This window comes from Rhineura floridana, chromosome 2 (genome assembly GCF_030035675.1).
Source record: "Rhineura floridana isolate rRhiFlo1 chromosome 2, rRhiFlo1.hap2, whole genome shotgun sequence".
NCBI classification, from domain to species: Eukaryota; Metazoa; Chordata; class Lepidosauria; order Squamata; family Rhineuridae; genus Rhineura; species Rhineura floridana.
The window spans coordinates 194470196-194496980 of NC_084481.1; the positions used below are offsets into that span (position 1 = coordinate 194470196).

Sequence of the window (26785 nt, forward strand, 5' to 3'; positions counted from 1 at the left end):
GTCAGAGTTCTAAAAGCCAGACTCACAGCCGCTGGGCTTGCCTAATCAGGGGGGCACACCCACACCATGCCTTTATTTCACTTTGGACAGTCATGGCTTCCCTCAAAGAATCCTGGGAAGTGTAGTTTGTGAAGGGTGCTGAGAGGAGACGCCTATTCCACTGAGAGAGCTTCAGTTGCCAGAGTGGTTTTACAGTCAGCCACTGTGACTGAAGGTCAGTGAGGGGAAGAGGGCATCTCCTAGCAACTCTCAGCACCCTTCACTAACTACACTTCTCAGGATTCTTTGAGAGAAACCATGACTGTCCAAAGTGAAATAAAGGTCTGGTGTGGATGTGGCTAGGGACAGCTTTGGTTTAAATTTGGTGGGAGGCTACTGCTGTAGAATAAAAAGGTGGGGGAAACCCTGAAAAGCAATGACACTGTTCAAAATGTTTTCCTTTTGGAAAGGAAAGGGGCTTCCCTTCTGCCCAGTGCCCACCCACCCAATCTCCTCCTCTCCCCCCCCTCCCTGTCCCTTCCCCAGGTCAGTGTTGGACTACGACCTGGGAGACCAGGGTTCGAATCCCCACACAGCCATGAAGCTCACTGGGTGACCTTGGGCCAGTCACTGCCTCTCAGCCTCAGAGGAAAGCAATGGTAAAACCACCTCTGAATACTGTTTACCATGAAAACCCTCTTCATAGGGTCGCCATAAGTTGGGATCGACTTGAAAACAGTCCATTTTTATTTTCAAACATGATTGCACAGAAATAAATCCCACTGAACTCAAAAAGTATGCAAATGATCAAACCCACCCTCCTATCCCCTCCCTCTTATCCCTTCCCTTCCCCTTCCTTTGCCCCTCCCTCCTCATCCCCATCCCCTTTGAATCCCCTCCTTCCCCCTCCTCCCCCTCTCCTTCCTCTTCCCCCTCCCCATGGTCAGTTTTACCTATCTTAAGCATGATTTCATGGAAGTAAATACCACTGAACTCTATAAGCATGCAAATGATCAAACCTGCTCTCTCCTCTGCCTTCCCCCTCCCCATCTCCGCTCCTTCCCCCTCCCCCTCCCCTGCATGGTCAGTTTTTCCTATCCTAACCATGATTGCATAGGAGTAAATCCCATTGAACTTTATAAGCATGCCAATGATCAGACCTGCTTTCCCCCTCCTTCCCCTCTCCTCTCCTTTTCTCCTCTCCTCCCCTCTTCTTTCTTCCTCATCCCTTGCCCGCTCCAGCCCTCCCTCTCTCCCCCCCAGTCAGCTTTACATATCCTAAGCATGATTGCACGGGAGTAAATGACACTGAATTCAATAAAAATGCAAATGATCAAACCTGTCTTTCTTCTCCCCTCCCCCTCCTTCCTGCTCCCATCCTCCTTCTCCCCTCTGTGTTTCCTCCCCTCCCTCCTAGTCCTCCTCCCCACCCCATCCCCTGTGGTCAGTTTCACCTATCCTAAGCATGATTGCAGGGGACTAAATCTCACTGAATTCAATAAGCATGCAAATGATCAATCCATTCTCAGCAAACTTGCACAGGATCCCATTTCTTACCTCCTGGATTAAAAAGCAGGGAAATTCACTAATAGGCAAAAAATGATAAAATTGACACATTGTTTCTCCCTATATCCACAAGGGCTAGAAATGTAAAATCTTTTGTTTCCCTGGAGAAGGGTGTATTGTTTGTGAATTTGTGGGGGTACTTTCTAGCAAACATGCCTGTAAAGTCGAACCTGGCTATGACCCTATGTCTGCATAGCGCAGGTGTGGAGACCCTTTTTCAACCCAAAGGCCACATCCCCTTGTGGGAAACCTTTGGAAGCCTCATGCCATTGGTGGGCGTGGCTAGAGGCAAAAAAGCAGGTTATCTTTGTACAGCAGGGATGGAAAGTTCTGTCCATTTCGGTTCTATCAGTTTCTCATTTTTCAAGTCTTAAAATCGTTCTCTACATTTCTGCAGCAATTTGTGATTTTTTTTAAACCCTCATGAAAATTCTCCAGCATTTTGTAGGGGTTTTTGACTAATGTATACATTTTTTACAAGCCATTTCTTGTCACATAATGCATTTTTGCATGTTATTTTCACTTATATATTCATTTTTATCCACACTTTCCCCAACATATAATTTTTTTGTAAACATTATTTGGTTGACGAACTGCAAAATTTGAATAAGTGCAAATTTTGAAGGATGGTTGTGTTTTAGCTGTCATACTGTTTTGGAAAATGTGAATTTGATAGATTCGGCTTGAAATCTGAACTGAATCAAAATTCTTGCCCATCCCTATTGTAGGCTACATTCCACCTGTGCAAAATTCAGAGGTTTCTGCACACCCACCCACTTACCCACCCACACTTTTATCTATCTAGGCAAGCAGAAAGCCTTATCACAGTTCAAGAACACGTTCCAACTAGGGCAAAAGCATGTTAGGAGGACAAAGGGCGTGGTCAGTGAGGGATGTGGTTTGGGAAGCAGGCATGGCCCGCGGAGAGTCCCAAGGCCTGGACAGAGAGGCCTGGAGGGCCTCATTCAGCCCTCGAGGCTGAGGTTCCATACTGCTGGTGTAGAGGGATGACTTCATAATTATATTTAGTACACTGATGGCCCCAGAAAACAACCAATAATAATATTACAAAATTGAGTCTAGACAAACTGGGATCTTTACTGTTAAATAATCATGTGGGGGTGATTATTTGCTAGCAGTTGCTGTTTCTTCATCACATACTAGCAGAAGAATGAACATACAATAGGGCCCCACTCATATGGCGGGTTCCGTTCCTTTTGGAACCGAAAAGCGAAAACCGCTGAAAAGCTGAACTCATTGAAAAGAATGGTGCACAATGCCCGAAAACTGCTGTAAAGGCGGAACAAGCGCCGTATGAGTGGGGCTTTAGTCTAATTGTGTCTAATTGAGACCACCGCATTAGTGAAGCGCCATAAAGCGGGGCCCTACTGTATTCCCTGTTTGGGGGAAAGTTGAAATGTCAATAACATGCTCATCATGTAGACCAGAATGGCTATACTGTCCTCTCTGTGTCACTGCTGCAGATTTTTTCGTGGTGGGGTTACTTTAGGAAGTGTGCTGCTGCATTCTGCACCAGTTAAGTCTTCCAAACAATCTCCAAGGCAGCTCTGCAAAAACTACACTACATTTCAGAATTTCTCCGTAGTGAGACGTGTTGAGGTCTTGAAGGCTTTGAGCAATACAGATGGCCATGCTATGGCTTGGCTTAACTAGCAGTAATTTTCAAACTCAGTATGTGATGTTTGGGGGACATTAAATAAAGCCAAACCTACAACCTTGTAGCAAGAATCTCTCTCTCTTTCTGTATGTTTGTGTGTACACAAACACACACATATATACTCTACCTTAACTTGCTGTGAATAGAATAATTGTGGAACATATGTGCAATTAATGAAAGTCTCTTAAATATATAAATAAACTGTTGACTGATTGTAAATTGTGAGACATATGTGCAGTTAATTAAGGAAGAAGCAATGCATAGTTTAGGCCACTCTTGCACAATCTGCTCCCCCACTTCCCCAGTGACAGATGCCCCCTCCACCTGGATTGCTTAAAAAAAAACTTTTCAGTTGGAAAATGTCATTTCAATCACAACATGCCCTGTAATTAATTGCATAGCAATTCCTGTGTGTAGCTCTGTCACCCATGATAGGGACAGGGGACTGGGGAAGGTGTTGATATTTTTGTTGATGGCTGAACATTTGTTTTCCTCATCATTTTGACATCAGAGGTAATTGCCATTCCTGAAATATTTTCCTGCTGCCATTACAAGGAAACTGTTAGGGACAAATTAATTATGAAGTCTCTTGCTATGGCAGATTAATAGGTTGATGAAAGAGATTTCTTCCTGTCTTCTGTAACTTCTGGCTGGCTGGGAGGCAAGGTGTTGGGCATTTATGCGCTAAACATCAAACTTTTCCCAGACACATAATATAAGGGATGTTATCTATTTACAGCAGCAAACTAGCATTTAGGAAATCATCACTGTCTTGTGTTTTTTTTTCTACCAATCAAAACAAGATTCCTATGAGTAAAGCAGGAAACTCAGTATCCCACAACCAGTCAGGATTTCTAACCAAAAACCAAAACTAAAAAAATCCTGGCAGCCAGTCAGTCAAGGTCACAGAAATCTCAGTGCAGCACAGCCTGATCCAGTGGTTGCAGTTAGTGCACAATGCTGTGGCACGATTGCTGACGTTAGTGAGACCCTATCAGCACATAATACCTCTGCTCTGATATCTGCACTGGTTGCTGATTTGCTACCAGGCTAAGTTCAAGGTGTGCTTTTCATGTTACGGGTGCCACCATAGTACTTGTTCTGCTCTTGTAGGAAATCGGTCCTTTATTGTGACAGCATCTATGCTTAGGAATTCCCTGCCTATTGATATTAGGCAGATGCCTTCATTGTACTCTTTTCAGCACCTGCTAAAAACATTTTCATTTAGGCAAGCCTACCCAGGCATGTAGAAGCTATTGTGTTTTTTACCTGTTTTTAACTCGTTGGTTTTATTATTTTGAAAATTTTTAAATACCTGTCTTTAACTGTTTCTGCCAATAGTTTTATTGTTTTAATTCCTTCTGTAAAGTGCTTTGAGATTTTTTACAATAAAGTGGTATATAAATGTTGTAAATAAAATATGTAAATAAATTTTGGAGTCACTGTGGCCCTTGGGTCTCTTTCCTCTTTTAGGCACAAAGGCTATGGTCTGAAGGCACATAAGGCCAGCTCCCTGCTGAAGCTAAGCAGGGTCAGGTGTGGTCAGTGCCTGGATGGGAGACCGCCTGGGAACCATACGTAACTCGCCTTGGGTTTCTATCATGGAAAGAAAAGCGAGGTATAAATATAATAAATAAATAAATAAATAAATAAATATGCCTTATACCAAGTCAGGCCACTTGCTACCATCTAGCTCCGTACTGATGACATGGACTAGCGTTGGCTCTCCAGGGATCCAGGCAATAGTCTTTTCCAGAAATATACTTACTCAATTTATGAGATTTTCAGATAACAGGAAAAAAGCAACAGTTTTCTGGCCTTGCAGTGGGCTCTAGGTACTGCCTGGAGGTCAACAAATCCCTTGTCAATCACAACCCTGACTTTACTTATTGGCTACAAACCTGAAAGGATGGGGTCAGAGCAGCCAGCAATAAGCTCATTTAACAGAAGTTGATGTGTGTGTGATATTTTGGTTTATATCTCGTGAACCAGCACCTAGAAGCTAATTTTTTTTTAAAATGAAAGCTGAACATCTGGAGATTAAGGTGGCTCACCCAGAGATCCTGAGAGGACCCCAAAAATCTGGAGTCTCTGGGTTAAAACTGGAGACCTGGCAACCCTATTCCAGTTAGGTGTATTTATGCTTAGGGTGTGTACACACTTACCCATTTGTTGTGCAAAGAAGTAGTTTTTCTCAATACAGAATCACGCATGCTCATCCTCAACATGCTGCTTTCAGTCTAGAGTGATACTAGTTCCTGTCCTCCACAAGGGTGATATGGTTATTTGACATGCCTTTCAAAATCTTTTCCTTGACTAAGTAATTCATGCCTTTTTCTCCCTGCACATTCTCTACGTAAATGAAGAAGGAAGTGGTCATTGCGATCTTAGTATCCTAGCCGTGATGTCATTGAGAAGGTGTAGATACACCCCCTCCAAATGTTGGGACCGACCACTTCAGTCCATTTTCAAATGGACACTTTGGGGGGTAATGCAGAATCAATCAGCATTAGGTATTTATTTTCGGAATGAAACTAGTTTGTGAAATAGCACTTTTCAGAAGCATAAAATAAGTTCAGACTGGGTGTGGACTAGGTAGGAAAAGCAAGATCTCAGTGGGCATTGAATGTAGAATAGAATGTTTTGTGCATGCAGCCTTAGTTGGGTGGTAGTTGGAGAGAGAGAATGGGTCAAGGATTTTTAATTTTTGGAACAGGAGAAATTTTCTCAAAATATTCCTATTGCATGTTCAAATTTAGTAGGAAAGGAGCTGTGGCCATGGTGAGGTTGATTGTGTGATGAAAAAGATGGGTAATATCTGTGTAGTCACTTCCACTCCATGATGCTCCTCCCAAAGGCCTTTCTTTCAAAGTGTTTAGCAGAAATTGCCCACACACTTTAAAAAGGCTTTTTCCTCCCATAACTGAGACGGAAACCTTCTTTAAACATTCTTTAAACATTCTTCTTTAAACATTCTTTAGGCTTCCATGGCAACTGCCAGATTTGGAATTAGGTACCGTCATGGAGACCAAGCTAGCCTACTCTGAAATATTTTACTTTCAGTCAGGTACAGATCTGAGTGTGACTTATAAACAAGATTGGGAAGGAAATTGGCTATCTGCACCATTTAAAAGCAAAAAACAAGGTTACATATTTGCCACTGTCACTAGATCTTTAATGGAAACTAGTGGGTTGCTGTAATATGGACCCAAGCATAGTTATTTTGCTATTCTCTATGCCAGCCTTTCCCAACCTTTGGGTCCCCAGATGTTGCTAGACTACAGTTCCCATAATTCCTGACCATTGGCCATGCTGATTGGGGCTGATGGGAGTTGTAGTCCAACATCTGGGGACCCAAAGTTTGGGAAAGGCTGCTCTATGCCAACCTTCCTCATCCTGGTGCCCTCCAGATGTTTTGGACTACAATTCCCATCAGTCCCAGCCAACACAGCTGATAGTAATTGTAGTCCAAAATATCTGGAGGACACCAGACTGAGCAAGGTGGCTCCTTGTCAGTTTCTCACATAACTACATTTTGCCCCATTAACCTAATATCTAGCAATAGAAGCAAACTCAGGATAGACAGTCTTATTTTAATTAACCCACAGTAGAACTTATGTATACTTAAACAAAAGCACGATTGGGTTAGCAATTAAGGATTTGATGGCTTATTGATTGCTAAAGGAAGGAAACCCTAATAAGCTTTAGTAAACATGCAGATTAGTCTGGCAATCTGCCTTTTCACTGATGTAGCATTACCTGTTCATAAACAACTGTGTAACAGAACAAAGGCATTCTTTGGATATGACCAAAACCTTCATCAAGCAGGGTATTAAGAAATAACAAATTCACCTACCATTTCAATAAATAATTAATGACAAATTTAGGAGCATAGAAAGTTGCCTTATACCCAGTCTATCTAGCTCCATATTGTCTACACTGACTGGCAGTATCTTTCTAGGGTTTCAGATAGGAGTTTTCCCCAGCCCTACCTGGAGATGCCGAGGATTGAACCATTGACCTTTTGCCTGCAAAGCAGACCCTTCCCCTTAATATTTTCAGGATCATAGGAACAGCTGGCACTCCAAGGTTCAGTGGCCTAGACTGGTGCTGCGCTGGTATACTAGCCATGATGGCTATAATACTACCTTTACAGTATGCCTGTGAATACCAATTGCTGGGCATCTGGTTGGCCACTGTGAGAACAGGATGCTGGACTAGATGTGCCTTTGTCTTGATCCAGTAGGGCTCTTCTTCTGTTCTTAAAATGCTACATGTACATGAGGCAACCTGATTTGATACATTGGAAATGTGTAATGCCACATGGGCAATTTTGTTGTGTCATGATTCTTTCTCCTTTCTGTTTCTATCCTGAGCTGTGGAGCTTGTTCTTCTGGCCAGTTCCACCTATCTCTGTGCTTTTTTATCTAAGCATGCTTTTAACATTATCTGGTGAAAGCTCCTGCATGATGACTCTGTCTCGGATGATCGTGTTGCCTCTGGTTGATCCAAAATAAATGCAAATCCACTGGCACTCATTGACATCAATAGACTGACCCACTGGCAGAGCACGAACCTTTTGCAAAGCCTCCTCTGGCGCTCTGGGTATAGTTAGACTGAACTGACCGGACTCAGTTTATATGCATATTTCCAGCAGATGTGAAAAAAACATCTTTTTGGCCTTTTTTTCCTGATAGCATTGTGTAGTCAAAGTTGGAAGAGGCATTGTAGGCCATTTAGCCCAGGAAATCCAGAGCTAAAACATCGTCCAACAGAAGACTATCCAGGTTGTGGTTGAAAGACTTAGCAAGGGAGAACTCCCCCTGCCTCCCCCAGGTAATTTATTTTATTGTCAAACTGCTCTTATTGTTGAGAAGCTTCTCCTGACCTTCATCTGAAATCTGCTGTCTTGTTACTGGGGCAGCAGAGAACACATCTTCTGTGTGATAGCATTTCAGGTACTTGATGAGTTATTATTACTGTTGTTGTTGTTGTTGTTGTTGTTGTTAATAATAATAATAATAATTGAGTCCTGTTCTTCCTCTCAAAGGAGCTCAGGGCCCACTTCCGGGAAGGGTTGCTTTGCCTGTGCTGCCTCTGAGACGAGCTCTTGTCTCAGAAGAAGCTTTTTCAGCTTTAAAATCAGTCACAACGCTCTTTTTGACTGGTAAAGATTTTCTCCCGGTCAGGGAGAAACGTGAGATTAACCACAAAGCCTGTTTTTGTGGGGAGGACTGGATTTCATTTATTTATGAGAGAAGGTTCAAACTGCAATGCCGGATGGACTTTCATCAAGCTCTTGCTGATTACAGCGACACGTTTATCTTTTCTTTAAAGAAAAACGGACTTCAACAGGCAGATAAGCATCCTTCTTTCTATTTTCTTTTTTTACTTGGTTTAAATTGGTGTAGCCAAAAAGAGATTTGTCAATGAATCAGCTGTGAAGAAATTCTAGGTGAGTTTATGGCTTTTCTCTTTCACTAATGAAATTAAGGAAGAAAGAAATCGAAAAAGCTTATCTTTGTTTTTATCGCAAAAAGCTGTCCTGGAGGTGCATTCTAAAGATACCAATGGAAGAGGGATTTCTATTTCGAGGAGGGGGGAACAAAAACTTTTTTTTTGGTCTATTTCATTTTGACGAATCTGCTTGTTCACGATGCCACTAATTGTTTTGAAGTTGGGAACTAAGTTTGTTTTTGTATTCCTGAATACATAGAGATAAGGCAGGCTGTAATGTCTACACTGATATAAGCAAGCCTGGAACATTAACCCAATTGTGGCTGAAATAATTTTTGTTTCTGTGGTTTTAAGAAAGACAACCAGGAAAGTGATTGAGACCATGGAAGAAATTATGTTTCAGAAAATAATGGCTGAGATTGAGATAACAAAACAAACCCTGAGACAGGGTAGACAGGAGATGAAAACTGAATTTAACAAAATGACGCAGGAGCTTAAAGAAACAATGGATTCTGTGAGAGAGGAGTTTGATGGGATAGGGAAGCTACAAGCCCTGGAGATTGGAACAAATGTGAAATTGGAAAAAGATTTGGAGTTTATGGATGTTAGAAATAAAGTTTACTGTTTGGAATTCAACGTTGTCTCTGAAGAAATTAATGAAGATTTTGGTGGTAAAGTTATCAATGTCTTGGATAATTTTCTGGACTGGAATGATATGATGGAGCTTGACATAGAAAAAATCTATGGAGTTGGCTACAGATATGTGACAGTGGAGAAACTCTTAAGAAATGAGCCAGTGCATTTTGTAAAAAAGAAGAACAGAGATATGACTTTGCAGCAATATTTCAGCAACATACTCAGAATTCTTGACTGGAATGATGTGATAGGACTTGACATAGAAAAGGGTTATGGAATTAACTACAAATATGTGACAGAGCAGAGATGCACCCAGAGCAGAGATGTGACTTTACAACAATATTTCAACAACATATTCAGAATTGATGGCAAGGACATATTTGTGATGGGGGAAATTCCCATCAGACTCTTGTTATATGACTATGGCTATGACAGCAAGATCATCATGGGATACTGATAATGGATGAATGGATACTGAAACCACTGGATTTAACAGGACTATTGAAGAAGGAAGATGGAATTAATATTGATAATGGAAGAATGGTTGTGGAAATTATTGGACTTGGCAGATTTGACGAGATGGATTAATTGATATGTTTGCTTGGACTATGGCTATGACAACAAGATTATTATGGGATACTGATAACGGAAGAATGGCTATTGAAATTATTGGACTTACAGGATTATTGAAGATGGAAGATGGAATTAATATAGATAATGGAAGAATGGCTATTGAAATTATTGGGCCTAACAGATTTGAATTAGATGGATTAAGCGATATGTTTATTTGGAGAAAAATTGAAAGATATATCTCTCAAGGAATTGAAACCTCTCTTGGACTTTTTGTGGAAAGAATAAAATAATGTTTATGAGATTTGAGGATTAATTAAGATAACTACTGGAGGAAAGTGATTTTATAATATAATTTTAGAGATAGGATTGTTATATATTGTAGACCTATAACTGATCTGCGACAAATCGGAAGTCGACATTTTATTTTATTGTTTAATTGTTTTTGTTTTGTTTTGTTTCTTGTCTTTGAAAATTTGAATAAAAATTAATGATAAAAAAAAAGGAGCTCAGGGCGGCACAGCTATCAGGTCATCCTTCTACCCCTCCTTTGGTTTTCTCTTCTCCAAGCTAACCATACCTCATTCCAAATATGTATGAATGTGTGTTTGTATATGTGTACATGCATGGGCAGGTACAGATTATAGTGAAGCCTACTGTGTTTGTTTATTTAGTAACCCACCCTTCCTCCCAAATAAGCCCAGATTGGCAAACAATGAAGCAGCAAAACAATGCAAGTGCAATGAAATAAACAACAGCCCAGAGAACATTTTAAACAGTCATGTATCCTCACATCTACTCATTTCAAAGTAGCCAGGAACAGTATCTGTCAGTCATCAAATGCCTGGGTGAGTAGGAATACTTTAAAATTCCTGCTGAGTGTTATTAACGAGGGAAACAGACGTATCTCACCAGGCAGGGCGTTTTGGAAGTGGGAAACTACAGGCAGCATCTGGGGTCAGCATCACCAACAGTGCCAGTGCTACCACCTTTTGCAAAGCCTCTTCTGTTGATCGTAAGGCCTGAGATGGTTGATATTAGGGGAGGTACTCCTTCAGGTACTTGGGTCCCAAGCCATTTAGGGCTTTAGTACCACCATACAAACACCTTGAATTTGACCGGGTAGCTCACCTGCAGCCAGTACAGTGCTTTCAGGACTGGTAACACATGGTCCCATCGGGTTGCCCCACTCATTCTAAACTATGTGATGCCATACTATATTGGGAAACGGAACAAGACTTGCAATCAAATAATGCCATAGCCTGACAACAACCACTGAATCTTTAGTGGCGGTTGCTGTATCTTTGTCCTTTTGGTTAAAGTAATAGAATTAAGCCCACTGCATAGTCTTTCAGAGCTATTGCCAAAGATGTGCCATGTTGGAACTTTGTATCCTATCAGAAGTGAGTGTCTGGGGAAATTCCTTGCTTTTTTCTTCCTTACATCATATCTGTGTATTTACCATAATTGGAGGTTCAGGTCAAAACAAAAGCCCTTTGAAAGAAGCCTTTTTCCTCACATGCTGAAAAGAAGTGTTGAGTCTCTCTACTGTCCAGATGTCCAAGAGTTCAGCTATTCAGATTTCTAGGTAAAACCAGTTTTTGGTGATTAGACATCTGTGTTCACTGATGTGCGATAACAGTTTCTTAGATTTCTAAACATGCCGCCAAGGCCCAAAATGTCAGGTACCCTTGTATTAATCAAAGAAAATTTGCTGAGGATATAACTTGCATTTTTGTTTCCTGCTTGTGATAAATTTGACTTTGCTGGGTGCCCAATTTTAGCATTTGGTTATTTATTTATTTATTATTTGATTTATATCCAGCCGTTCCTCCCAGTAGGAGCCCAGGATGGTTTTGCGAATGTGTGTTCCCTATGGCTCATTTCCAAGATATATTCTTTTCTCTCTTCTTTGGCACGGTGTCAGATTTATTATTGTTTTCAATTGCCTTGAAATTATTTATATATATATAAAAGACAGTTTTGAAAGCAACATTCATTCAATTTGTTAGACGCTCATCTGGCTGGTTACCCAGCCACTCTGAGCGACGTACAATACAGCATATAAATAATAATAATAATAAATAGCCACAGGCTACTCACTCCCTCAACCAGGGGTGGTCAGTCACTTTTACTGTCCTCTCTGTCAGAATATGCTCCCAGGAGGCTGAGGGAAGAGGCGCCCGCCTTTGAGCGGGAAGCCAGAGAGGTATCCACAGAGGTCTTGTCTGCACTCCCGGCACTTGGGCCCGGCGGCATGTTCCAACTGTCCGCCCCATTTGCCACGCTCAAATCCAGCTTCCTCTTGGCTGTCACCAGCCCGGAGAGTTTGGTCTTGTCAGAGAGTTTCCCGACGCTCCTCTCCCGGCTTTCCACCTTCATCTTCTTTGCTTGCGGCTCTGAGTCCTCTCACGGGATGTCTGCAGGCTTTGCTTTTGCAAACGATTTAGCAGGACCAGGAGGAGAGTCCTCATCTGAATCGGAGTCTTGCAGCAACTTCCTGCTCTGGACTTGTTCTAGCATAGCTTTGGTCTCCCGCTCGTCCTCCTCCAGCGCCCGTGGCCTCTGCTGCTCCTCGTTCGCTTGGTGCTGCTGCAGCATGGACTCGAAGTCCACGTGGGCCTGGTGCTGGTTCAGCTCCTGCAGGTTCTCCAGGACTTCCATCTCGAGCTTGGAGTCTTTGGTCCTGTTCTCCAAAACCTTCATTGGGTTGTTCAGCAAACAGAACTTCACTCAAGCTTGCTCTGGATCCCTATAAGGATTCCGTTAATCACCTAAAATATATATATATGAACCAGAGCTTGGAAAAGTTACTTTTTTGAACTACGACTCCCATAAGCCCCAGCCAGCATGGCCACTGGATTGGGCTGATGGGAGTTGTAGTTCAAAAAAGTAACTTTTCCAAGCTCTGATATGAACGTAATTGTGATTAACCTGACAGAGGTTTTTATTATATTAACAAAACGTTTCAGCTTCCGCCTTCATCAGCTGCCAACATATATAACTTCTGCAGCCATGAGGCACTAGGAGACTTCATGCTAGACTCGTCAATCAGCATTATTAGCCTCCTTCCTAACATGAGGTAATATTATCCCATTTTTGGAAATCCATTTCGGTCCATAGGTTGCCCTTAATTGGAGAGATTGTGCAAATGACCCTCTGTTCTGTCCTCTAACGTTTCAGCAACATTAATTTTAGCTGAGCTTATACCAATTGGTGGTTTTCATAATGACAGATCCTCTGTCTAGAGAACAGGGGAGGTCAAATGCTCCCACCCTTTATGCCTTTCTGAGATGAGGACAGCAATAAAGATAATAGTCTTGAAGGCAAGTCCCATGTATGCCAGCTGAAAAGTATGGTAGGTAGGCTAAACTTTAGGACGATTCCGGGTTCCCAGAGATCAGAATATTTGAAAGGCTACGATAAAAGAGAGGGAATGAACAAATGTTCTCAGTTGCCATCGTAAGTAAGACCTGGGCAGTGTCTGCATTGCTGTCTTTGCAGAAGGCTAATGCATTGAAGTAGGCTAGGTCTGCCTTCACAGGCAACCCTTCCCACCAGGGATCTACAAACATGGTAGGCCAGAAATTTACTTCTAGTGACCAGCAGCAAAAGCCTCCAGTATACTCTGCCAGAGGAGTAACAGTTTTTTAAAAGTCACTGGCAGGACAAGAGGGGATAGAGAGTACTTTGTCCAGAATATTTGTTTGTTTATTTACAGCATTTGTACCCAGATTTTCAACCAAAATCAATTAAAACAAACTACAATCCATTAAAACTACAGTCCCTGACTAGAGGCTTACAAGCTAAAATACATGATGCAAAAGGAAAAAGGGACAGGGAGGGAAGAGAGGAAAAAGCAAACTCAGGCACCAATTTTTTTATACTGCCTTTCTGTTTGGTGCTGGGATGAAGCATCAGTATCCTGTGTTAGAGGGAGAGGGATTGTGACAAACACAGATACAGACATACCACATGTACCACAGATCCCCTGTAAAATTCATCAGGTGGCAAGTGCTAAAGGAATTAACTTACTTTACTTCTGTGGAGCAAGAAGCAAGAAAGCTGAGCCTCGTCAGCTAACAAGAATATCCGAAATGTATGGACCTTTACCCTGTACAGTTGTTGGCAGCAATCTGTGGGAGGTTCTGTGCCACCATAGTAGGAAGGAACTTGGGATGATGTCAGTACTGTATCCCTCCCCCTTAAATGACTGCCATTTGCCATGCTAGTGTTCCCCAAAGCAGTAGTGCAACTGACCTGGACCAATCCTGGATGTGGATTTGGGATTGCTTTCTGAAAGGAGGCTACTACTTATAAAGAGTGGCTCCAGATGATCAATTCTACAGGTGGATGGACCATAAGGTTAAATTTAAAGTGACCAGAATTGACTCTGACTCTGAGTAAAGAGGTTTATGCACATGAGTGATCTGACTCAGGAGTACACGGCCTTGACTAAGACTCCTCTCAGCCTCAGTTCCCCACACGAATAATGAGAATAATAATGACCTTGGTTGTGAGGATCAATATATAATGCAGTGGTTCTTAAACTGTGATCTGCAGTGGGCTTTCAGGTGACCCACAAGAACACCATGGAGATAAAGGAAAATGCTGATGAGCCAGATTTCATTGACATGTCCACTGTGGCCACTTGCACTGAAGAGGAGGCTTCTGTATGGAGCAATGTTGCTGCCTGACCCCACTCTCAATGTGGTACAAATATTATAATAAACTTGACCCATGGCCCATGATACTGAGATGTTTGCTCAGGTTTTCTCCCTCTGCCATACACTAGAACTCGTAGACATCCAATGAAGCTGAATGTTGGAAGATTCAGGACATACAAAAGAGAGCACTTCTTTATGCAGCTCATAGTTAACCTATGGAATTCACTTCCACAAGAGGCAGTGATGACTACCAACTTGGATGGTTGTAAAAGGGGGTTAGACAAATTCATGGAAGATAAGGTTTTCAATGCTGCTAATCATGACGGCTATGTTCTACCTCCACTGTCAGAGGCAGTATGCTTTTGAAAACCGGGAGGGGAGTTCCTGGTTGTGGGCTTCCCATAGGCATCTTGCTGGCCATGGTGAGAATCGGATGCTGGACTAGATGGGCCATTGGCCTGATCCAGCAAGCTCTTCTTATATTCTTATGACATTACTGTTCTAATCCTGCTTCAGTTTTAACTCCGCTACATTGGGGAGAGGAGGGTAGTGGCAACACTCTGCATTTCATGGAACATGCACAAGCCTAACAACGCTTCCCCATTCCTTCCATCCTTGCTGGAGTGCAGGATAGCTGCATTGGGATTTAGAAGGCATTGAGTTTTAATTCATAAACTTCTCCAGCAGTTCCTCACGTGGCAGCCATTATTTAAGAAAATGTGGCACACAAGACAATTGTAGTTGCAAGAATTACTGAGGACTGAGCTAAATGTGATGTGGAGAGAAGAAATCTATGATTAGGATTTCTTCGGGGTTTTTTGTTTTGTTAATTAGCAGTCCCACTTTGACAGCAGGAGACATTGTGTCTTTGGGAGAGGGTGTTCACCCCTTCTCTCCTGTGTCCTTTCTGCAGTGTAAATCTCTTACACTCTGAGCCTGCTATTATCTCCACAGGAGAAAAAGAAGAAAATAGGAACAGCATTACCAACCTCCTGCATCACATATGGCTTGGTCCTAATAGAAGTGAAATGATAACATCCTTTGGAAATGATGTTATCCAAATTAAGTTTTCGAGACAGTAGAGACCATAATTCTAAACAAAGGCATCATATAAATGAGAAGTTTTACTTGCTGGTTTCTCTGCATAGGAAAAATGAAATGTATGAGACCAGGATTTAATCTAAACTCTCCAATCACAAATCCAGAGTTCTAATACAGAGGTAGCTAACCTGTTGCCGTCAAGAGGCTGTTGGACTCTGGTGCTTTTCATACTTGACATTGGCCATGCTGGCTGGGATTGATGGGAGTTGGTAGGGCTGGCACCATACTGCAGCAGGCCCTCAAAGATGGCAATGGCACTACCACTGCTGCTGCTGCCGCCACCGAGGGCTTTAATAGGCCCATTCATGTCAGCTCATTAGCATGCTGAGCATGCCTACCATCACCCAAGATGGCCGGGACATGTGTACGCCCCTGCTGTCATCTTGGGTGATGGCAAGTATGCACATGTAGCATGCTGTTGCAGCGATACGGGCGCTACCAGCCTGTGCAAGTGGTGGTGGTGTGTTACCTGGGAGGTTGGCTGCCGCTCTGTGATCTTCACCAACATTGGGGCACGGGGCACATGCTCAGTGACCTGATGCTAGTATGGATTGCAGAGCGGGAGCTACACCATGCCCATGCCCAGCAGCAGAGCCCTCTGTCAGTTACAGGGCCCTCAGCCAATTCCCAACCTGGCCACCTTCTGGTGCTGGACCTGGGAGCTGGAATCCAACAAAGTCTGAACAGGCACAGGTTAGACACCCCCATTCTGATGATGATAAATGCAGCAAAGTTTGGCTGGGCCAAAGTTCAGTTGGTTTCAGTGGGATTTATGTCACATCCACACCATACATTTAAAGCACATGGCTTCTTTCAAAGACAACAGTAGTTTGTTAAGGGTGCTTAAAATTGTAGCTCTGTGAAGGGTACACAACAGTTCCCACGATTTTTTTTGGGGGGGGGGGGAAGCCACGTGGTTTAATTATGCTTTAAATGTAACTTTGGTAACTTTGGAATCAGATTTCAGTCTCTGGCTCCACTCCATCTATGCATCTGAGAATATCATTGGCCAGAAAATTATGAAATGAATGGAAGTTGTTCAGGAGCACAGCCACTACTTGGAATACTACTTTGCTCTTGAGCAGTTTCCATTATTTCAATGGGGCTTGCAGGGGTGAATTTCCCAGTGGATTATGTTCTGAGTATAATTTAAAAGGGGAAAAAATAGGCCTGGCTTCCCAGATTTTCTAAAGAGGCCTTGTGAGAAGGGCCCATTGTTGTCTCATTGGGATTTAGACAGGGGAACAGCTGCTCCCTATACATATTTTGCTCCTCCTCCTTAACAACTCCTATTGATAACTAATCGCAGCCCAGACACTTCTATTAGCTATTTACCCAAAATCGAGTTGGCTAATGAAAATGTTTCTAATTAATACGAGGCAGATTAAAACTCATTACAGCAAGGTCGTTGGTAATGAGAGATAATCAGAGCGCAAATGACCAAGCTTGGAGCAAAATGAAGATGGAGCATGAGCCAGGAAATCAGCACCAGCTGTGTGTGCATCAAATTGCAAGGGAGAAAGGGAACAAGGCAAGGTGGCCAGAGGCTTTCTGCAAGCATTGCTTCAGGCCCTGGGCAGCTACTAACAGTAGAAACACACTCATTGTTTTTGCTGGTTCCAGTGCATCTCCACCTCTCTCTTCTGAAAATGTGGGCACATGACGCTAATCAAAACCTGCCCCTTTTTATTATAAAATGTAGTGGGAGCAGCTTGAGGGCTTTTTAAAAAATTCAGCTTCAAAAAGATTTCACAACTGATTGGCAGATCAATCCATTGCCCTTCCAGTTGTGGCCAATGGAAACACTTTGCTGTGGGTGACTAGTGTGTTCACAGACCTGGTCTGTCCCTCTGGGTTCTGTGACACGTTTAGTTTGGGCATCTGTTTGTGGTGCTGTGGCTGCATGAGTGCAGAAGTCTGGATAGTGGTAGTGACCTTGGAGAGTCAAGAAGCATTTTCCTCACACGTTCCCGAAGGTGACCTGTGCCCCTCTTGAGGCATTTGATGGAGATGCTAATTCACAGCAATGGGGCTGCTGTTCAGTCAATATCTAAACTGCAAATAGTACCTGCAACAAAGTGTTGCAGGGTGGAGTACTCCTGTTCAGGGTATTCCTTTTCATTCTTTCTGATTTTCAATTTCTCCCCTTCATTGAGCTATTTGTGGGGTTACCCCTTTATGGTAATATGTTTTATATTTAAGTAAACCTCTAAGTTCCTTTGAGCCTGCTAATCGCTATTGAGCCTGGGTGGTGATGTTTGGCTACATAAGCTATGATACTCGCAGCCTGAATATAGTGTGAGTGATAACTTACAACATGAAAGATTGATTTCGAGTGCAACACACAGTGGTACTCCTGGAATACTAATGTAACAGCACACTTTGTGCCCTTGCTGTATTCGTGAATGTTTTAGCTGGTCTTCAGCTAGATTGGGGACATCTTGCCAAACCTCCTACCTTGAATGAGCCTATGTGAGATCTGGTGCCTCACCAGCACAAATGAACACTTACCTGAAGAAGAGACAAAAAGATGGAGCCCCTGCCTTTAGCTTCAGTCGTGGATGCTCTGAACTGGCTCAGGTCTCTGCGGGGCCTGAAGAAGAAGGAAGATGATGTCTGACTTCCACAGGAGCAACCACAATCTTTTACCACACTGACCTCCTTCACAGAGTTGTGGTGAGGTTAGAATGGGGGGAGGGAGTGGCGGGATCCATGTATGCTACCCTGAGGAAAGGTTAGCTTAAATAAAATGAACATAGTCCTTGGAGAAAAGGATGTGGATGTGGCCAGGGTGCAGAAGCACCCAGAGGAGAGAAGAAAACCACCTCTACCACAAGTCCCCATCTATTTATTTATTAAAATTCTGCCCTGCCTTTCCTCCCAAAGGTGGGAAACAAGCAAACAAAATAAAACAAAACAAAATAAAAACCAATTTAAAACATTTAAAAACATTAAGAACATTTTAAAAATAGTCACATACCCTCACAGTTAATAATTTCAAGATTGCTAGGAACAGTCTCTTTCAGCCATCAAATACCTGAGTGAATAGGTATGTTTTTAACTTTCTCCTGAATGTTAATAATGAAGGAGACAGACACAACTCACCAGGGACAGCATTCCACAAACAGGAAACCACTGAGTAGGCCCTGACACGGGTCAGTCAGTACCACCAGGCAGCATTCAGCAGCAGCACCACCATTAGGTCCTCCTTTGCTGATCAAAGGCCTGAGATAGTTGGTATTGGGGGAGGCACTCTTTTAGGTACTTGATTCCAAGCTGTTTAGAGTGTTGTACACTGGTACTAGGGAACTGTTTCTTGTGGGTCCAAACATCATAAACCAAAACAGGACACTTGCCTATAAAATGAATTACCATCTTCCTAGAGGGCTACTATGGTGGTTAATGGAGGATGGCCTCCAAGTTTAGATCAGTGGAACAGGATGGATTAGTCGTATAAATTTTGTTCTCACCAACAGATCATTCCCCATTACCACGTTATTTCATGGTCACTAGGGTTTGAACCATCAGAATTAGGCTGCTTCCAACTGACTCAGAAATAACCTGGGTCAACCAGCCTCCTTTCTAAATGAATGGGGGATGACCACTATGAAAGTGCTATTGTATATACCCCTTGCATCTGAGGCTGACTAGATGGAATTGCTTTAAGAGCAAGACAAACACTGTTAGAGTGAAACAAGTTAGCCATGCAACATTTTCCCTACACAAAGATAATTTCCATGTAAAAAAGAAACTGAACAGTTTGAAGATGATGCCAATGTTTATTTTGTTGCCTTTAGGTATCCTGCTGTGGAGTAACTTCCATAGACATGGCATTTTGCATAAATAGTATAAGTGTTTTCAGACATACAAGGTTTTCTCCTATGCAGAGCTTATTTTGTGTAGAAAAAAATGCACAGGTCAATTCTTAGGACACCTTTACACTATAGAGGAACAGGTTTTATGGTCATTACCTTTCCACAGAGAACTGTGTTCTGTTTGGGGATCTAGGGATTCCTAACAGAGAATCTTTAAGTTCTTGCCAAACTACATTTCCTATGTTTCTTTGGGGGAATCCAAGACAGTTAAACCAGTATAAAGCCATTACAGGCTTATAGCATAGATATGGCCCTAGACACAAGATTATTGTGGAATCTTAGACCAGTAGTGCAGAAATGGGTCTGAAGGCCAGATAATCCCACCTCCTCCTTTGAGGCAGAATGATTTGTATCTATACACCCTGAGAAGATTAGCCAACACATGTATTCAAAATTACACTGTGTTTTAAAGACTTGCTCTGCCAACACATAAATGCCAACTGCAGTGTGGTCCCAGGGATGCCTATAGGGCAAATAGGAGTACACTTGTGGATTGTGTGTGTGCATGCATGCACATTCCCTATAAAGTTTGTGCAGGATGCAATTTAATTTTTTAAAAACATAGATTTATTTAAAAAAAAGTTTGTGGTGAAAAGCTTAATAGCTCAACCCCAGTAAATCCTCAGAGCCCAGGAACAAGAAGGCAAACAAAAGCTACCAATCCAACACATCTTGTCTTTTTGTTATAGCACAACAGTTATGATTCTTATATCAATCATTTGATTTCTTGGGCTTGACTAAATGTGTTCTATTATTTTGGCTTTGACACTGATGTTGCCATCTCATTTTTTAGTGTCATTGTCCTTGTAGTCTTTTCTATGTTTTCATTTCTGTCCCTTTGTTTTAAGGCACCCAAGCACCCTGTTGTTGCTCCAGTGGCTGCTCTGTTATAAAGAAACATCTTTACTGATCTAAATTCCATCTGCCACTGGGCTGCCAACTCTCCCAGTATGTTTGACTCCATCTGGAGTTTCCCACAATCTTTTCTAAGTCAAATTGCTGCCTTGGGCTCCTGCTGGGAGGAAGGGTGGGATATAATAATAATAATAATAATAATAATAATAATAATAATAATAATAATAATAATAATAATAATAAATGTAACCCAAATATATAAGTCTGCACTGCTGCTTTACCAGCTATAGCCACGTTCTGAGAGCAGAACTGCACGTTATCCCAGCTTGAACTTGAACTTGAACTAATACTCAGATATGTTGATGTGAAAGACAATGTAAAGGAGAAGATCCTTAATTAATTTTGTGTTGAAGCCAAGATAAAATTGCATTATCTAGACCAGGGGTGATTAACCTAGTCTGGCCTGAGGACCACATTCACCTTTGGCCAACCCTTAGGGGGCTGCATGCTGGCTGTGGGTGTGACCATTCTTGCATGCACATGGGCACCCCCCCACAGGCAAACAGCCTTATTCCTCAATTATCGCCCCCTCCCTGCTTACAGGAAGAGAAAGGAAGCTGACTTATACTGAGTCAGACCACTGATCTATCTACCTCTGTATTGTCTACACTGACTGGCAGTGGCTGTCCAGGGTGTCAGGCATGGTACTCTCCCGCCCTACCTGGAGATGCCAGGGATTGAACCTGGGACCTTCTGCATGCAAAGCAGATGCTCTGCCACCGAGCTACGGCTCTTCCCCAGATAATCTCCCTGACTGATCACTCTGATACCCCAGTGTTAAGTCTACTTATTTTTTTTCTTTTGTTTTTGTTTCTGCTGCTAAAATCAGTGGTGTCTTGGTAGAAACATTGGCTTATAAGCCAAATCAGGACCTACATATATTGCTCAGCCAGTATTTTAGTGATTTCCTGATGTTCTTGCCTTTCCCACTCATGTAGGGATGAACTATCAAATAGTCTAGAGCCTGTGCCACTCAGAAGAAAAATACGAGCTGGTTGGTACGTTTCGCCCCCCTGCCATATATGCTGGATCCCAAGTCCATTGTTGCCACTGATTAACACTTGGAGCCACTTATTTATTTATTTTATTAACAAGGACAGATTTAGCCTCAGTCAATTATTGCATTACAATTTTTTTTATTCTTAGGGCCTACTTTCCGAACAATGAGTTTTTCCTTACTCTATCAAATCTGCAGTGCTATTCATAAGATAACTAGCAACTGTTTTTAATATTTGTATTTCTTAGTATTAGCATTCTAGCATCACTAACCGTCAGACAGTTCTATACAATAATCTTTAACTGAATATTGCTACTGTTTTGTAAAATGTCTCTAAGAGAGCTGTTTGGAAGGGCTTGACTGGATTTTGTTTTGTATGACTAATGCTCCTACATTTTAGCATTCTGCGCATATGTCATACATCTTTTGTTGTCATTGTATTTTGGAAAATGTCTCAATAAACGTTTAATAATTAGAAGAATCTTCCCATTTTGACTGTATGCGTTTAGAGCTACTTCATACACTTCATTTTTAGGCGTACACTTATCATGATTCAATAGTATTAAATAGAGCTGCAACGCAATTGATCAAATGAGTTTTAGTTGATTTAATCTATTAATTTTGAATTTGCATGGGATAAAAATATTTCTGAAGCAAGGAGCAAACTTTCTTCTCTTTTAAAAAAATCAGCCTTCCCCAACCAGGTGCCTTGTACATATTGTTGGACTCCAACTCTCATCAACCAGCATGGCCAACAGCTGGGGGTAATGGGGATTGTAATCCAATAACATCTGGATGGCACTAGGTTGGGGAAGGCGGTTTTACATAATGCACATGTGTTGTAGGTAGCAGGCATCATCTTGGAACAGATGTGTAAGAAAAAGGGGAATGCCTCTTTTAAATTAGCCTTTCTACTCTGCAGTTTTTATAATCTGGGCTCACCAATATTTTTGAGCCAACAGCCACTGTCAAGAAATCCAGTTTCTTTGGCTTAAGAAAATGGATTTGCCATGTAGAATTGTGGATAAAATCTTATTGCTGGGAAGAAGCTTATTCTCATTAGCAGAGACATGATCTCATGCTGAAGCCACCTACATTATCTAGTGAAAGCAGTGCTCAAGGCCAAAGGTGGGAGCCTGCTAATGGGGAGAGTTGGTTAGCTGTGAGAAAGTAAATATGCCATGGCATGAGAAGGCACTGGAAAGTTCCATCAAGGAAGCTTCCTGATTGGCCCTTAGGCTTTACAATGGTTGCTGTGCTTTTTTCTACAAGAGTCAACTTGTGTTAAGAGGGAAAGGCAAGTTGGAGATCTAATGAGGTGCAGGGCTGGCTTTGGACATGAGAAACTTGGGTTCAAATCCTTGTATGAGCACTAGATGTTTCCTCCTTCTGTTTTTCGAAATAAAATAGTCCAGCTTGTCTCAGCATCTCCTCATGTGTAAACATTTGTGCCTGGACTGTTTTCTATTGCTTTTCTTTGAGGTGGGATAGCCAGAAATGACTACAGCATTCAACTATATCACCAATTTGTATGATGGCATTGATGGAATTTTCTTTTAATATTATTCTCTTTGGTGCATTCATGCAACCTAACAAAATGTTTTCTTTGTTACCTGCAGCTGTACATTGAGCAGATGCTTTTGTTGAGCTGTCCAGGAAGCTATTTGGCTCTTTCTCGTGAAGAGTCAACTGTTAATTTAGGTCCTATCACTGTATATGAGTAGTACAGATTGTTGCTCATCCATCCATCCAGCTTAACCTTGGGTTTGTCCATATGAAATTTAATTTACCATTATATAGTCCAGGCACCTGGCTGCATTACATAATATTGGCATTCTTGGGTGGAATTTGGAACCCGCTGCGGTTTTAATCTGATTATTTTGCAGTGTGCAATTTATTCTTATTATTCTCTTGTTACACAAAAAAGGTCTCTAAGCAACTTACAAGTTTTTTAAAAAGAAAGAACATATAGCTTAAAGATATGGGAAGAATTCCTTGAGAAAACAAGTGCAAAGTAGTAGAGGAGGAACTGGTGTCGACATATACACTTTTCTGTAGAGAAGTACCTCTCAACTCGCCCTTTTGCAGTGTATATGAGGTGACAGCGGGGGTGGGTGGAGGAACTAGCACTTCTTGAAGGTATGGTGCATGTGAACTGTGCTCCTAAACCTGAACCCATAGATGACATGGGTATTTTCAGACTCCACTGTGCCAAGCAGATTAACTCTTTCTCATGGGTTGTTTTTACAAGCAATCTTCCCCGTGCCAGGTGAGAGTCCCTGTGGGACTCTGCTCTGATGAGATTTGCAGGCCTCCCATCTGCCTTTCACTGGTGGGAATATGCCCACACCAGAGCTTGGAAGATTACTTTAAAAAAGTAATAAATTATAGTTACAGTTACATGGCCCAAAAAAGTAGTAATTACCGTTACAATTACAATTGCTCTGAAAGTAACTGATTTCTTTACTTTTCCTCCAGAGTAATCACTACAATTACATTTCAGTTACTTTAAAAAAAACCACCTACAAGGTGCTGGCCTTGGCTGCTACACATCTAAGTAGCCTAAAACAACATTAAAAATAAACAAACACATACAGAGGTAGTAGAATAATTATTTTTATTCATAAGACAGCAATGGTGGTCTCTCCGCTGGTAAGGGTGGTGGGGAGGGAGGCTGAGGCAACTACTCAGATCTTTGCACGCCAAACCAAGTGCAACCCCCCCACTCACCCAGCACACACACACACACACACACACTGTCATCTTTCACCTCCACAGTTCTGCCTCCTTCTCCTCCTTTATCCATGTTCTTGACCTCCGGATCCTTTTTCCCTGCACTCCATTCTTCACCACCACTATCCGTTTTTTAAAATAATTGTTTTCTCCACTCCACCCCATCTCACTCTCCGCCTCCTCCCTCGTTGCCTCCTGCCCATCCACAGAGCATGAGGAAAGAGCGACACTGCACAGAAGCCCAGTTTGAGGCACATGATTTTCATCCACAAATCAGAGGAGCAGAAGACTTCCCCTGCTCCCCCTCAAGTAATGCCCAAAAGTAATTCTGGAAACGTTACTCCACAAAAGTAGTAAAATTACTCCTAGTTCTATTACAATCAAAATGTAAAGGAATTACCCACTCATTACTCAAAAAACTTGTAACTAGTTACTTCCAAGCTGTGGCCCACACACATGTTGCAAGATTGATCATGGGTCTCCTGACATTATGTTTCACTTGAGCTTCATCCCAGACACTGAGAGGTGAGAAGTGATCCTTCCTTGTGCACTGGTTTGGGAAGGTAGCTCTGGACCCACCACTTACATTGCCTAAGGTAATGGCCTCAGTACTGGGCAGAGAATGGGAAAGGGAATGTGACTGTGGAGAAAACTCTCTAGCTTTGTCCACCTCTCTCCCTCTTTGTCCAATCTGATGGACTCTTAGCTAGTAACTGATAATAAGTGCATGTAAGAACATAAGAAGTAGCTAAAGTCTAAAGAATCTAGCAGCCCATTTCCCATCAGTAGCCTTCCAAATGTCCCTGAGAGCCTCAGAAGAAGAGTATAGTGAAGGTAAGAGAGCTACCTCCAAGTGGTTGTTATAAGCACTAGGTAATCAGAATGATATTTCCTCCCTGGATAATAGTCCATCAAGTGGGTTGTGGCTCCACCTAGCGACCAGAGCCAGGAAAGTCGGCTCACATACGTGACCTCCTCAGTCCTTTCCTGCCTCGTCGACCTAGGCGGTTGAATTTCTTTCCGTTTTTTCGTTGTTGTTTCTTACCTTTTGTCTTCCCTTTTTGGCTTTTTCCTTGCTCTCACAGTAAGGTTGTCGTTCTTCTTAGTCTGTAAAAAAAAAGACGTTTTCATTAGTGTTCAAAGCCTTTGTCCTTCTCTACTTATTCTCTGTCCCCCCCCTTTCGCTGTTTTCCCCACTTGGGCCGGTTGGAACAGGAAAGAGGGGCCTGCTTCACCTTGGAGTCAGAGCCTAGCCTGGCTGAATTAGAGCCACTGTTCACACACCCCGCACCCCAGAAAGGCGTGTCTGCGTGAGAGAGAGCAATGGCCGCTATGGATGACTCCCCTCAGCTTAAGCAACTAGTGCCTGCTGAAGGCATTCCAGCCATGTCCCTGCCCACCTCGTTCCTAGAGACCGTGTTGCCAGTACGAGATTCCCCCAGCGCCATAGCGGAGGCTGATCCAGCGCCTTGCGCTTAAGAAATCCAAACTTTGGGCTGGAGCAAGGGCAGAGGCGTCAGCAGGCAGTGCAGTAGCGCTAGTTCCTCTCGCCTCGGCAGCATCCACTGTTCCCACCAAAAAGAGGACGGCCACCATTTTAGAAGTGTTTCCCTCAGCGGCTCCCACTAAAAAGAAGCTTATGGCTGCCACTGCCTCATGAATGGCTGTTAGTTCAGGGGACTCAGGCATTGTACCTGTGCCTGGTGAACCCTCAGGGGACTCAGGGACAGCTACAATGGCCATTACCAAACTGGCAAAGGCTCCTCCAGTGTCTAGGCGCCATCGCAAGGCCTGTGCTTGTCACTCTAAGAGTCACTATGACACTGCAACTAGGCACGCTCAGGACTCTCTTTCAGAAGATGAGCCTCCTGCAGACACATCTTGCATAGCATCTTCTGATGCCTCTTCATGCAGAGACATGGAGAATTTCGCTGATGAGAGGGGTTCTCAGTCTCTGCTTCTCCCATCTGCTCAGTCTTTCCATCATGCAGGACTGGAGGCTGCTGTGCTGTTCCAGCTTACACCTGAGGCCCTTACCCACATCAGGGAGGCCCTCATTGAAGCCCTATCCACGGAGCTCTTGGCCCCCACCTCGACTCAACCCATGGCTGCCAGCTGATTCCTCAAATCATGTCACCAATGTGGGGGAAACTAGGCGCCCCAAGCAAGTATTGTCTAGGGAGTTTATGGGACATTCCTCTCAGGAGGAGGATGCGGCTTCTCCTGAACCTTTCACAGCATCCAGAGGCAGTGCTACTGTTAGGTCACCCAGAGATCCCTTGGATCCATTCATAGATCCCAAGTGCGAGGATGAGGAGTGGAGTGCGGGTTCAGGGATGGAGGATACCCCATCTCAAGCAATTTCTGCTTCTCACAGACTGTTCCAGGCCGACCACTTCTTACCTCTCTTGTGCACGTCTATAGCAGCCTTGGATATTAACTCTTCATCGCCAGACCCGCCTCCGGCTCCTTCCAGAGCAGCCTCGGTTCTGAAGGCTCCCAAACCTAAGGTGGTGACTGTTCTAGTTCCTGACATGCTTAAGCCGGTAGCTCAGGCCGAGTGGCAAGCTCCTCTTCAGACCAGGCATCCACCCTCTCTGGCAGCATGTTT

General features: G+C 42.8%; 1 protein-coding gene and 1 pseudogene across 8 annotated transcripts in view; one reads left to right on the top strand and one right to left on the bottom strand.

Moving 5' to 3' along the window:
• The window catches only part of ADCK1 (aarF domain containing kinase 1), a 163783-nt gene that overhangs the window by 42001 nt on the left and 94997 nt on the right, over positions 1-26785 (top strand). The window lies entirely within an intron of this gene.
• LOC133376088 (splicing factor YJU2-like) lies at positions 12008-25622 on the bottom strand (annotated as a pseudogene).